Below are 13,195 nucleotides of genomic sequence, written 5' to 3' on the forward strand. Positions count from 1 at the left end.
GATGGAAAATTGCAACTCTTATATTTAAAAGTGTAGAGAGCGCTGTAGCTCTAGGAAACTTTTGAAAATCGCCATGATAGAGAAACAGGTTTCGACCTGGTTAAAAAAAACCAACTCGTTTCAATCTTGAACCCGCGAGGAGAAAAAAAAAATATTTTGATGGGAGGTGGTGTGTCGAGATTAGTCTCCCATATCACACACAGGGATGGCGATGGTTGACGAGAAAATCTATATCAAAGTAATGCAGTTCTCAATATGCAAGCTTCCGCGGCGTACACTCGCGAGGACACGGCACGGTGACGGCGGCCGTTGCAGCGACGCGTCGCGCAGCTGCAACTGCGGTGGACCGACTATAAAAATAAAATAAGAGGGTAGAGAACGATCGAGCTCTGGAGAGAACGGAATCGATGGCAGGTGAAAAGTGGCGAACCGTACGGGAGACAAATCACTGGGCACATGGCGATTGCTATTTTTATAGCGCTTACGCTTCGCACTGGGCCTTCGTTTTTGCAATGAATTTCATGAAATTTGCAGAATTTCCATCTCACGATCCTTCCCGCGTTGAATAATGCCGGCCCTGGGAAACGAGCGTCGGTATTACTTTTTCTAGTATTTATTAAAATTCATCAAAAATTGGTCGACGTTTACAAACAAATATTTTTAATGATATTTAAAATCGTGGATGATATACAGTTAAAATAGTATTTCAAAAAGAAAGCGTTTTGGCAAAGCTCTATTTTTATAGTGATAAAAATAAAATAGTTTTACTATTTGCTATTCGAGATAGTATTTCATCCATTGTTCATCAAGGTGACCTTCATCTTTTTAAATGGAATGACGTATATTTTTTACATTAAATAGAAGCGTGTATGAAAACGAATTTAATGATGTATCATTGAATCACCTTCAGACACCCACAACGTCAGAAACTGGGGGTAAACTTTACTGTATTGAACTCAAAATTAGTACCTTTCTCCTACGAATTATGCTGTATTTTGGTATGTAATCCAGTAGAATTAAACGAGGAGAATCTAGGAATCGAAGTTTCGATCCTGTAGGACCAATAGTTGAGGAGCTATGGTCGCTTAAAGTTGAGGATTTTTGAAAGGTTAGGGCCTGTCAAAAACACTGCAGATTGCTCAACTTTAAGCAAGCATAACTCTTGAACCATTGATCCTACAGGATCGAAACTTTGATCTGCATCTTCGTCGGGTACAAATCTACTGGATTACATACCAAATACATCTGAATTTATAGGAGAAAGGCACACATTTTTGAGTCCGGTAAAGTGATGTTCACCCCAGTATTCATGTGAATATACGACGATGTTTCGATCCTGTAGGATCAATGGTTCAGAAGTTATACTTGCTTAAAGTTGAGCAATCTGCAGTGGTTACCTGTCAAAAACACTGCAGATTGCTCAACTTTAAGCAAGCATAACTCCTGCACCATTGATCCTACAGGATTGAAACTTTAATCTGCATCTTCGCCGGATACAAATCTACTGGATTACATACCAAATACATCATAACTTATAGGAGAAAGGCAGAAATTTTGAGTCGGTTAAAGTAAAGAGCAGCCTCCACCAGTATTTCTCATTCAAATGATTAAATATCGTGTTCAATACGACCTCCAATCGTTAGAATGCACTTTTCTGTTCTATTCAATACATTTTTGGTGCTTCTGCTATTTGTGTTTGAGATATTGATGCACAGACGTCCCTTATTTTTCGTTGTATATCATAATGTCACAGGTGAAGGTCATATCGAACAGGACATGTAATCATCTGAATGAGAAATACCTGCAAATATCGTCATAGTACTCATACATAAACGAATTCGTTTTCATACACGCTTCCATATAATGTAAAAAGATATACAGCATTCCATTAAAACAAATTGAAGGTCACCTTCCGTTCTCTCGCCAAGTGTCCTCGAGAAAAGATATTTCTGCTAGAGCCGCGTTCCGCCGAAGTCGAAGTTAGGGTTTGTCACTTCGCCATAGGTTTCCCCGCGAGCGTAGCTGGCACACGTCACAGAAAAAAGCAAGTTTCATTTTCACACGCAGCCGGGAGAAATTTCATCTTTATTTATATGAACAGGAAGATCCCGTGGGGCATAAAAATGAAACAGCCTGGAAGTCAGTGTGTGGCACTGTGAGCAAAGGCGGATCTATCATGGATCGTCTGGCAAATGTCAGGAACGATCTGGGTCGCTGGCTCGAATCGAATCACAGGGCTTTAGTGGTAAGCCTGTCGAGTGGTGGCATCGACAGGATCCGTCGACGGTGCTGTGACGGTTCCTGTACATGTCCTTGAGTAGTTTCGCACGATTGCACACAGCAGGTCCCTCTCTCTCTCTCGCACCTGATCGTACTATTCGGTAACCGAGAGTCTTGCGTGACGCCCACGGTTCCTTCCCCTTTGACGGGTTGTCGATAGACAATAAACCTGATTTGAGAAGCGGCAGGGATCAAATGTAAATATGCGCACAAAGTGGAGCGCAAAGTTTGCGAATCTCCCGAACACGAATTCCTCCTGTTCCGCGTAAGGTAACCGAATCCGAATTGTTCACTTGAACGTCTGGGAACGAGCAACGCCGGTTACGTGCTCTCGATGTCCGTGTGTCATCTTCAAAGGCACTCCATGCGAACAACCACTAGTGCTAAATTATCAGGCAACAGAAAATCCAGCACAACACAACTGCTGTTTCATAGAAGTGGCTTCAAGACAATAGCTACCACGTCCGTCTTATCTCAGACATCCAGCTCAATAGTTCAGTAAATAAGATGCGTGTTAGAGATCGGATTAGGCTCGTTCGTTTCGAAGGTTCTGGGGTCCAACACAGTCCTCTGACCAAAAGGCACGTGGAACAAAGTCCCAACTTTTTAGGGCAATGCGACCTTGGGTCAGTGATGCCAGAATGAGGTTGAAACCAACCTCATTTCCCCCTCCAGGCTCTCCACCTTTATCCCCTTCCACTATCCTATTCCACCGTTCAGTCCCTATCGCGCACGCGCAACGTTTCTCCCATTTGCCTCACTCTATTCTCGTCGCGCATATATTACTCTGGTCATCAGAGAGGGAGTACTTGTATTCTCCCCGATTCCTTTTCGATTACCCCTGTCTGGTAACACTGCCTTGGGTTGCATACCCTGGCAAGTTCCACTCGTCACATCCTCATAAACATGAACCTAGCCGAACGATAGCTGGATGGCCCAAAGTGCCCAGCCAGTTTAGTCTCGAGCATCCCTATTGAAGATGTAGGCAAGACCCTACCATCAATCCTACCAATCCTGAGGGTCGCCTTGGCATCAGCCCTTGACTTGGCTCAACCCTCATCCGTCCCTCGTGTCAATTTGCCACAGTTTTCCCGAAATATGTTATACTGTTCTGTTACTTCATCGATCTTGTACCACTGAGTCAATTTGACACCGAGATGGCCAGATCCAGCTCCTAAAACGAGGGTACTGACTTATCCAAGGAACCACAGTTCTGCATGTAAACCAAATGATTGAATTTCCCTCATTTTTCAATCATTCAACGGTGCACGTGTAATTCTTGAGCGTGTTGCAGGCTTTCTCCCTCAGGAAGTAGCAAAGCAACGTTCCGCGGACGACGTCCCCTAATTTCTCAAGAGTTCCATCTTCTCCCCCGTCACTTACGTCGCGCCGTGGACGCGTAAAACGCAGCAATTATTCATTTGAGTGTTCGTCAAAGAACAGCTGCAAAGCGTTTCGGTGTCGAACCATCAGGAGCTATAAGTACAGCAGCTTCGTCGAATATTCCGTGAAAACCGTGCAGCTACACGTCGAACGCCGGTACGGGGGGTGTAGCCAGCCACTTTCGGATGCATAATGCAGTTCCTGGTGTCTCCCATCTGCCTGCCGCCGCCGCCGCCCCCGTTGTGAAAACCACCCCCTCGCCATCGCCTAGCAGCATCGTGACCGGGCTGCGAACTAACATCCCCGTCTTGCGCGCCTTCGCTCTTTACTCTTCCTCGCATGGATCGCCGCCCTTCTTACGCAACCCCTTAATACTGTCTCGTGTCGGCTCCATAAGTCACGGATATAGGATTGGCTCGAGTTTAAAGGTTATCTTCGACGAACAGGTGGAGACGTCGCCCGTTTTGCACGAGTGCCTTCCCACTGAATATTTCTAGCCTAGTCCCCACGCAATCATACTCGAAAATCCTGCAGCGATCATCATGGTTTATGATTCCACGGGAACACACAGGCCGACAGATTCTGCCAAGCTCGGGGATAGTTGGCAGCGGGGGCTCTCCGGGTGAGGAATCTATGAGGAGGCCTAAATTCATCAACGGGTGGACGGGTGGATCTTACGATCCTTTCGGACAATTAGGATGCGCGACTGGACGCATCTTTTTGCAATCCATACTCCATTCGTCGTCCACATGCATAACAGGCACCAGGATCGCGAAACGCTTAGGAGATTCCACCTTGCAGTAGCTGTTGCTCAGGCGGAAGGTGTATCTACACTAATTACGGAATTGTAGCGGCTGGTCCATGTGTTTATTACAGTTCCGGAGCCGAAACTACCTCCTCAGGGGTGTTGCAGCTAGACTGTTTACCCGGACTCCAGTCCATGCACTGGGGGTGAGTTGGCGTGGGGGTGTGAATGTTGGCAACGTCGCTGGAGTTTGATGGGTGAAGTCACAGCCCTGGGCCCGAGGTCTTTTGTTTCGGGGCCTTGAGGTGAAGTTCAGGGGGTAGTGTGGGACTCGGTTCCCTCTCAGATGGAAATTGAGGGAACGGGACTATATCCCTAGCCATAACCTCTAAACCTCCACCCCCAGGGGACTCGGAACCCCGTTGTGTTCCTAGCCCGGTGTGAGACGATCGTAGGGACCCACTATACGTATTACAGCCCACGATTCGCCCTGACGCGTCAACACTGGGTCTAACCTCCACTGAGCGTATATGCTGTTCCGTACAAACTTAAATCTATTAATATTAGAGTTAAAAACAATTGAAACGCGCAATTATCGCATAGGCCGTGTTAAAATCAAGAAGCGGATGCCAAATACCATCCAAACACAGCTCTGGGCGCGAGGCCCACCGACCGGGGACCGTCGGATGGCAACCCTTCACGTAACCTTTGTGAGCTGCGAACTAAAACTCTAATGGGCAATTAGGAGAAGCTAATAGGAAAGACATCGTTAAGGCGCGACTTTTTCACAGACAAGCCTAGAGGCCCGTGTCATAAAACGTGTTGGCTCTCTGCACACTAAATGTTGGGTTGGGCTAACACTGTTTGGGGGCCTACCCGATCAATCCAGGAAACTCAAGCACCAACAATTGTTGTATAATGTATTTACTCTTAAGTTTTCAATTGAAATTGTTTTTATGTAAGGGGGCCTTTTGCGAAGGGGATCCAGGGCTGCAACCCGTGAGTTTTCTGTCCCCCTTCCCATTAGGGCCCGTCGCTGGTGTTACTTATCTCTATCTCTTCTCTATATGTATACAGGATGGACGATTTATCCAGAGACATTGAAATATCTCGAGAACTATGCATCGGATCAAAACAAGTGGGTAATGAAAGTTGTTCGTCGCGAAGGGGGACCTCCAATTATACCAAACTCGACCCTCCACCGCCAGCCCCTGGGGGTGGAGTGGGGGAAGATAAAAAGCTTAAATGGGAACCCCCATTTTTCATTGCAGATTTGGATTCTCCAGAAAAAATACACATCAAAACTTCTAGTTTTCCACCCCCCGGGGGTGGCGGTGCGGGGTCGAGTTTAGTATCATTGAATGTCCCCCTTCGCGACGAACAACATTCATTACCCACTTGTTTTGATCCGATGCATAGTTCTCGAGATATTTCAATGTCTTCAGATAAATCGTCCACCCTGTATGTATAACAAAATCGTGTTTGTGTCTGTATGTTTGTGAGGGGGGGGGGGGGCATCAATTGCGAACGGCTGAACGTAGAAAGCTGGGGTTTGAGCCATTAGACGCAGCGTTTCTTCGAGGAGGTTTAGGAGAAATCCTCATTCGAAAAAGTCTATTCGTTCAAAAGTTGTGACGTCATTAGTGACGAAAGACGACTTTTTTGCCCTCTTTTGGGCACGTTTCTGCTTATAACTTTTGAATTTGTTACTGCACGTGGACGAAGTCGCGGGTACAGCTAGTTCCAGAATAAAAAATTATAAATGTGTTATTTTAACTCCCGATAGCTCTAGTATGAAACAACAGAGAATAACAATACAGACCGGGGCGGTAGCAGAAGAAGTGTACCACGAAATTCGAATATTTGTCAGCGTCCGGAGAATCGGAATAACTTCGTGCAAAAGGAAACCGTTGAAAGCGATTTCCCTCGCAGCATAGATGAAATCGAATGTCCTCTATGTATGCATGTATACAACGAACGTTGACAATGTGATATGCTAAATCGGAAGCATCTGTTTGCCACACAGTCGCCGGCGTCGCCGCGATCTGACCCGGTTGGTATTCAAGCCGAAACCCGCGTGATTTTTCATTCAGCACGGGAAATCTACGGCCGGAAGTCTAGAGGGTTGGCCCGTGCACTGTCGACATTTAACCTGATCGATGTTTCCGATTTATCTCGGGCTGATTTCAAGGCCGGTCCACCGGCAAAAACTCGAATTCATTCTCATCCCCGTGAAAATACCGATCTGTGAACGTCGTCGTCGCGTCTCCGTATCGATCGTCATGCAAAACCTAGAAACCCGGGCCGAATCGGTTTCAGGTGATTTCTGGTGAATTACCTTCCATCGAAACGAACATTTCTCTGTACTTTCAGACGAAGGGACTCCAGATTACATGAAGCATCAAATAACAAAAGCTTGAACAGTCAAACATTCGGAGTTCTAACCTTAAGTAAACGTGTCGAATAAACTCATTCTCGTACTGAGATTTCAACTTTGAATACACGTGGTGCTCCAACAATAACAACAACTGGGTTCCAACTTGCGTAATGTATGGAGAAAGACAAATTAACCTTTGACGTAAATGAAAATACGGGCTGTTCTTTTTCTTTCTGATTCAGACAAAAAAAAAAACATAAACCGACCCGTATTGATTTCGCACGGGCACAAAACATAGTGAAATTTCGGCCACTGTACATACATATATTAATAAATAATATGAGTGGTGACATTTGCCAAACTGAGAATGGCAAACGGTAGATTATTCGTCGTGTGTAAATGAATATTATTCGCGTCGCCGAAGTGAAATTTCCTAGCGAAAGTTATTATTAAAAGGATCCAGACGTTCGCAATAGACCTCGCTCTGAATTACACGCGTAGTTGCGTCACACGGGTGCGTATTCACACGACGTATGAATAAATCAAATTACGTCTACGTACATACTCAAAGCATTCGTGTTCGAAAACCCCGCCAACCGTGAATGATTCACCCACCGTTGGAGTAACACAGGCGGCGTGAATTTTACATTTAGTCGTCGCCGAAACCGGAGAAATATCCTATACATATATCTTATGCATTCGTGTAGCTTGAATTAACTGTTTCCTTCAAATAGAAATGAAACCAAAATTATATTAGTTAATTATTCACGTTTGACTTCTGGTTACCATACCAAGAATAACAAAATCAAAGTACTGCGTTGGCAAGAATGTAATTTCGGTATTTCGAGATGAAATAGAGCTCCATTTTTTCATTCGAGCAATAAACTTTAATGAACAAGAGATTTCCATTTTTGTTCCCCTTTTGTTCGATGATCTTTTGCCAAAAAGAACAAATAGGAAAATGTTCTATTGATTAAAGTTCATCGTTTGAATAAAGAAAACATTATTTCGTCAAGACTCATTTTGAAGGTTACATAAAGGACATAAAATGACATTTCTTGAAAAAATGTTTCAGACAAAAGTTTCTTGTTTTTTCGCATAGAATCCGAATCCGTAATAAAAAATATCATGTTACATTTGAAAAATGTAACTTCCGGTCCCAATCACCTATTTCCGGCCGAAACCGGAAGTTAAAAATATCACCATTTGATACAGCGCATCTGATTTATAAAATAAACGCTTTGAATTTTTGAAAATAACCTATTTTCTAGATTATAAATGGGTGGTCTCAGACACCCTGTATGTGTATAATATAACCGCATATAAAACTATATATGCACTACTTATGTAATGTTATGCGTCGCGTTTAAAAAGAAATAATTGATCAAGAAGGGACTTAACATCCTGATAATAAACACTGCACTGTGCATTATACCATTATAATGACGTAATTTTGTCTGTTTTTCAATATTTAACTATGTTCCACCAATCCGACCATCTTAAAACTTTTTTATATGTTAGATAAGCAACAGAACATTGATCTTGAATTTTTTGGAAGTGGTCACTCGAAGGGTTGCTTGCAATTCCCACCCCTAAAAAATTAAAGAATTTTTTCTACCCTCAATAATTTGACCACGATGGTGAAAAAAATGTATGATATGAAGGAGGTAAGTTCGAATATTTTCGCTTTTTTTTATCTAAATATCTTAATTAACAACCGAGAAAAAAAATGGTACAGTTAAGGGTATTTACCCTCATATCATCCTTATACGAAGGGTTAGCGACTTAAAATTTTAGGGGGTTATCTTTCAACCTAAAACTAACCTAAAACCATTATTTTCCACATAATTATAATAAAAATTGTGGGCGGGGCCGCTGAACCAATCTTAGTCTGCTAGGCCCAAATTTCTCCTTAAAATACTGAAATCACTTCCTTGCCAACCCAATAATTTAGTTAAATTACAGAGCTAAATTTGAAATTTTACATTACTGAAAATCTTTCGAGCAGAGTTCGTTACAAACGTTGATGGTTAAACATTCTCCCTTCGGAGGCACGTTTTCTGAAATCGGTAATTTCCCGAGAAATCGGTAATAATCCGCGCTCCGGCGCGATTCCCTGTCCCATTTCCCATTGAAACTTTCTTTCGCCATTAATTCCAGGGCTTCGGAACGCCTAAATCACCGTCGCCTCCCCCGCGAAAACTTCGCGGCCGACTTCTTGCGAGGAACGAGCGCGAGCACGAAGCACCCCGTAATTCCCGGGAAGGATGGTACACATAATCCAATTTCGGGATTCAAAAGCGGCCGCGGAACTCCTTGCGGAGCCGCGTAACGTCGAATTTGTTTTTGTTAACGAGTATTACGTACATTATAGCGGACAGTGTCGGCACGCTTTGTGGACCGGCCGGGCAGTTAAACCGATTTGCAGAACGGAAATTCGTCAGGTATTATATCGTCGTTTAGCCCGCCGCCCGCTCCCCCCTAATCCATTTAGGGTCGACATTAGCAGACTCAGACAATAGACGAACTCTATCGCATTAACCTCGGGAGCACTCTATTATCTGATGCACTCGTAAGTGATAGGCGACATTCGGTTGATTGTACCAACGAGCAAATCATCCCTAACCAGTCGCCTTTTTCCGACGTCCATCGCGATCAGGATGAACTCACTGTACGAATATAACGCGCTCTTACCACGTGATATTCGGCTGGGGTAAACTTTACTTTACCGGATTCAAAATTTGTGCCTTTCACCTATAAATTATGCTGTATATTTGCAGGTCGAAGTTTCAATCCCGTAGGATCAATGGTTCAGGAGATATGCTTGCTTAAAGTTGAGCAATCTGCAGTGTTTTTTACACGTAAAACACTGCAGATTGCTCAACTTTAAGCAAGCATAACTCGTGAACCATTGATCCTAGAGGATCGAAACTTCGATCTGCATCCACGCCGGGTACAAATCTACGGGGATTACATACCAAATACATCATAATTCGTAGGAGAAAGGCACAAACTTTGAGTCCTGTAAAGTAAAGACCAGCCCAGTGGTTCAATGAAGTACACACGATGCCATAAAAGTATTTGTTTGTATGTAATTTTTTTTAGAGATCTCAAGAGCATATTAATTTTCTTAAAAAGAACCACATTATTCAAACAGCTGTAGTGGTAGTTCCTTTTATTAGGAATTCAGTGACGATAATTTACCCAAGAGTAGTCACTGAATTCCACTATAGTACCACTAGATGGCAGCACGGGCACACAGTCATATCGTTAACATGGAGAAAATATCTCAGAAAATGTTGGAGGAGAAATATCGTGGAAAATATTTACAAAAACGTAACCCAGACCAGTTGAAACGCTACATCGTGGCCATGTTATCGAAAATTAAAAGAACAATCGCAATACCCGCTCTATATTATCAGCATTAAGCCCGTGCTGCCATCTAGCTACAAGCTAGCTATCTATAAACTAATATGGCGTTGCCCTTGCCTGTCGCAAACCCTGAAAAGCATAACTCCTGAACCATTGATCCTACGGTATCGAAACTTCGATTCCTACGTTCTCCTCGTTTAATTCTACTGGATTATATACCAAATACATCAGAATTCGTAGAAGGAAGGTACCAATTTTGTGTCCGGCAAAGTAAAGAGCATCCTCCAGCTGCGTAGCTAGAAGTTTCTGCCTTTTTTTTATGTAATCCTGTAGTGTTTCATGTAATTCTCTTTTCTAACTCTGCGGCACGATATTACCGAATCTTACCTCGGCGGCGCTGATTAAAGCGATAATAGTGAAAATACTTCACAGTGCAAACTTAAATTAAAGTTGAGGAAGCGCGGAAAAAGGAAATACAAAATTTTTCGTGGTTATTACCGACCCAAGAAACTTTTTTATAGCTCCGTTTGCTACACTCTCGAAAACAGACTGTCATTGTGTCTAATATCATCAGTTTTTTGGGAAACATATTTAATTTGCCCAATTGATTTGTCTAGCAGTAATCATTCATTACGGATTCCATGCCGTCCCTGTGTATCGATCGTCGAATCTGTGCGCAAGCCAGGCATGAACGGAAAAGAGAAAGATCCGGTAATCAAGCAAAAGAAGACGAACCGAGTGTTTATCAGTACGCTAAGCTTTGAGGCATCCTTCCGAATTTGTGACAGCGCTGGTAAAATTTCAATACTCCAGAGCATAGCTTGCTAACAACGAGCACCAATCTTTCCTGCATTTGTAAGGGAACGTGGCTCACTTATTTCCAGCAGAAGTACTTCCTTCTTCGTTTCTCGGGTTTCGCTATTTTCGAAGCAATCCATCGGGACGGTTCTCTCCCGTCCATAGATACAATTTCCCTTCAAAGGAGAATGCGTTTCTGTGGCACCCAGTTTCGCTCCCAGATTGGCCGTTTCTAAAAGAGCAGAACTACTTCAACAACTCTTGCCTGAAGATCAAGAAACAGCCGCGGAAGTCGAACCGTTTCGAGTACGAATCTTCATTGCGGATGCTTCAAAAGTTTTTCACGCGGCGTCGCGCCGAGTCCACGCGGAACGATGCGGAATTTTCACGACGAAACTTTCGGCGGCCTTAGAACGCCGGGAGAAATGTTCTCTTTCGTTTTCCGACGCAAGTTCCGTTGAAATAAAAATTATCCGTATAATATACCCACCCTGTATTATACACAGTGTGCCACGACAAGTGCCGTTTGTCGTAACTCCTGTATGATATACGCTACTGATGAGTCCTCCAGCGGGTCCAGGACGAAACACCACCTCTCGTTTTCCCCCAATAAAACACATTTAGCTATTTAGTGTAGAAATTGATCGAACCTGGCGCCGATAACATTATTCCTTATTTATACGCTACAAACAGGGACTTTTATCATGATCTTCTATGCAGAATGACAACGAAACTGTTTATCTTTATGTTCTCAAGGTTATTTCAAGGTCACTTGGTGTTTTTTGATTGGAACGCCATATTTTTGTTCTGATATTAGAAAAGTACCGAAAGAAAACAAGTTCAGAGGATTGCAGAGACGAGCAACTTTTAAAACAGACCAGAATTGATATCTTGCCAGTGTGTTTGCAGAGTTGTGCTAATTCAATTACAATGTAATTATAATTCTCGAGTAATTCGTTTGTAATTCTGCACAACTCTGGTCTGACACTTCATGTTCAAAATGCCCACTTCTTCTGGACCTTGGGTGGTGGGGTTTTAGAGGGTATGGGCAGGGATATATGACATTGAGATCATATAGTCTCGTTTCCTCGCACAAGATCTTAGGGGGTGCCGACTACCCTCCTAGCTGTCATCTGTGGAGGGGGGGGGGCGTCGTAAAAACATTTCCCCACCGCCCTTAAACAGGAATAAAAGGCCTGTCAGCAAATTCATCAGTGTACAATTGTTTTTTATAAAACGACCAAAAGTAAAATGTTAATATTTTCAGGATCGGGAATTTACTGTTGAAATAGTTCTGGATCCACTATATGTACTTTTCGGCGGCGGAGAGACTGTATCACGCAGTGGAAGGTGTTAAGTTCAAGCAGTTACACTCGAGAACAGTGCCGCCATATTCCTGGAAGGAGCTTGTCCGCCGAAACGCTCTGTTCTTCGTGCTCCGCAATCTAGTCGCGTGAAAATTGATTTGGTCGAAAATCCGTGGAGACGCGGACGCGATATCACCGGAAATAAAAAGCAGATGCTTCGACGGATTCTCGCGACGCTCTCCAGAGGATAGCGTTCCCGGTGGCGACGCGGGACGCTGCGATTGGTTAGCGGAAGCGTGTTCCGCGCGGAACCGGGCCGTTTCATTAAACTGAAAGCGACGACGCCGACGACGACGGGGTGATTCACGTCGTCCGACCAGGCCAATTAAAAGAAACGAAGCCGGTTTACGGGAGAGAAAGACAAAAGCCACGGTGCCGCGCTGCGCAGCACCGGCTCGCAGTTCTGCAACGAGAATTTCCATGGAGGCCGGCGCCCCTTCGAATTTCGAGTTGGGACCGTGCAGCTCTTTAGAGGTGTTCCGAATTTTTCAGCATTTCAATCTCCAACGAGAGTGGCCCGTTCGTCGATGAACAACCGAATGTGCAAGACGGGAGTTGATTTTTCTCGCCGACCGATTCAACGCAGACGAGAAACAAGGTCCCGCTCGCGCACAAGTCATTTTCACCGGACCGTCCCTCTTCGTTAATCAAACACATCAGGTTGAGCACGCCTTTTCCAAGCCGGGTCGAAACTGAAACGAGCACTTTTGACGTCGCGCACGCGATATTCCCCTGGCTGGAATGCGCCGGTAAGCACCTGAGGCCCGTCCGGAAATAATGGCCAACGAAAACCTAGCACGAAGTATGCACCCGAAACACCGGCCGCTATCGTTCAAAGGGAACGTTGTGTGCGCAAACATTAGCGCGAGCAAG

At 44.1% G+C, this 13,195-nt stretch overlaps 2 protein-coding genes across 7 annotated transcripts in view; both read right to left on the reverse strand.

Annotated features, from left to right (window-relative positions):
* Positions 1–13,195, reverse strand: part of LOC143213078 (uncharacterized) — an 832,749-nt gene that overhangs the window by 129,298 nt on the left and 690,256 nt on the right. The window lies entirely within an intron of this gene.
* LOC143213087 (uncharacterized) overlaps positions 1–13,195 on the reverse strand; it is a 179,980-nt gene that overhangs the window by 1,222 nt on the left and 165,563 nt on the right. The window lies entirely within an intron of this gene.

Source organism: Lasioglossum baleicum, chromosome 10 (assembly GCF_051020765.1).
Source record: "Lasioglossum baleicum chromosome 10, iyLasBale1, whole genome shotgun sequence".
Lineage (NCBI taxonomy): Eukaryota > Metazoa > Arthropoda > Insecta > Hymenoptera > Halictidae > Lasioglossum > Lasioglossum baleicum.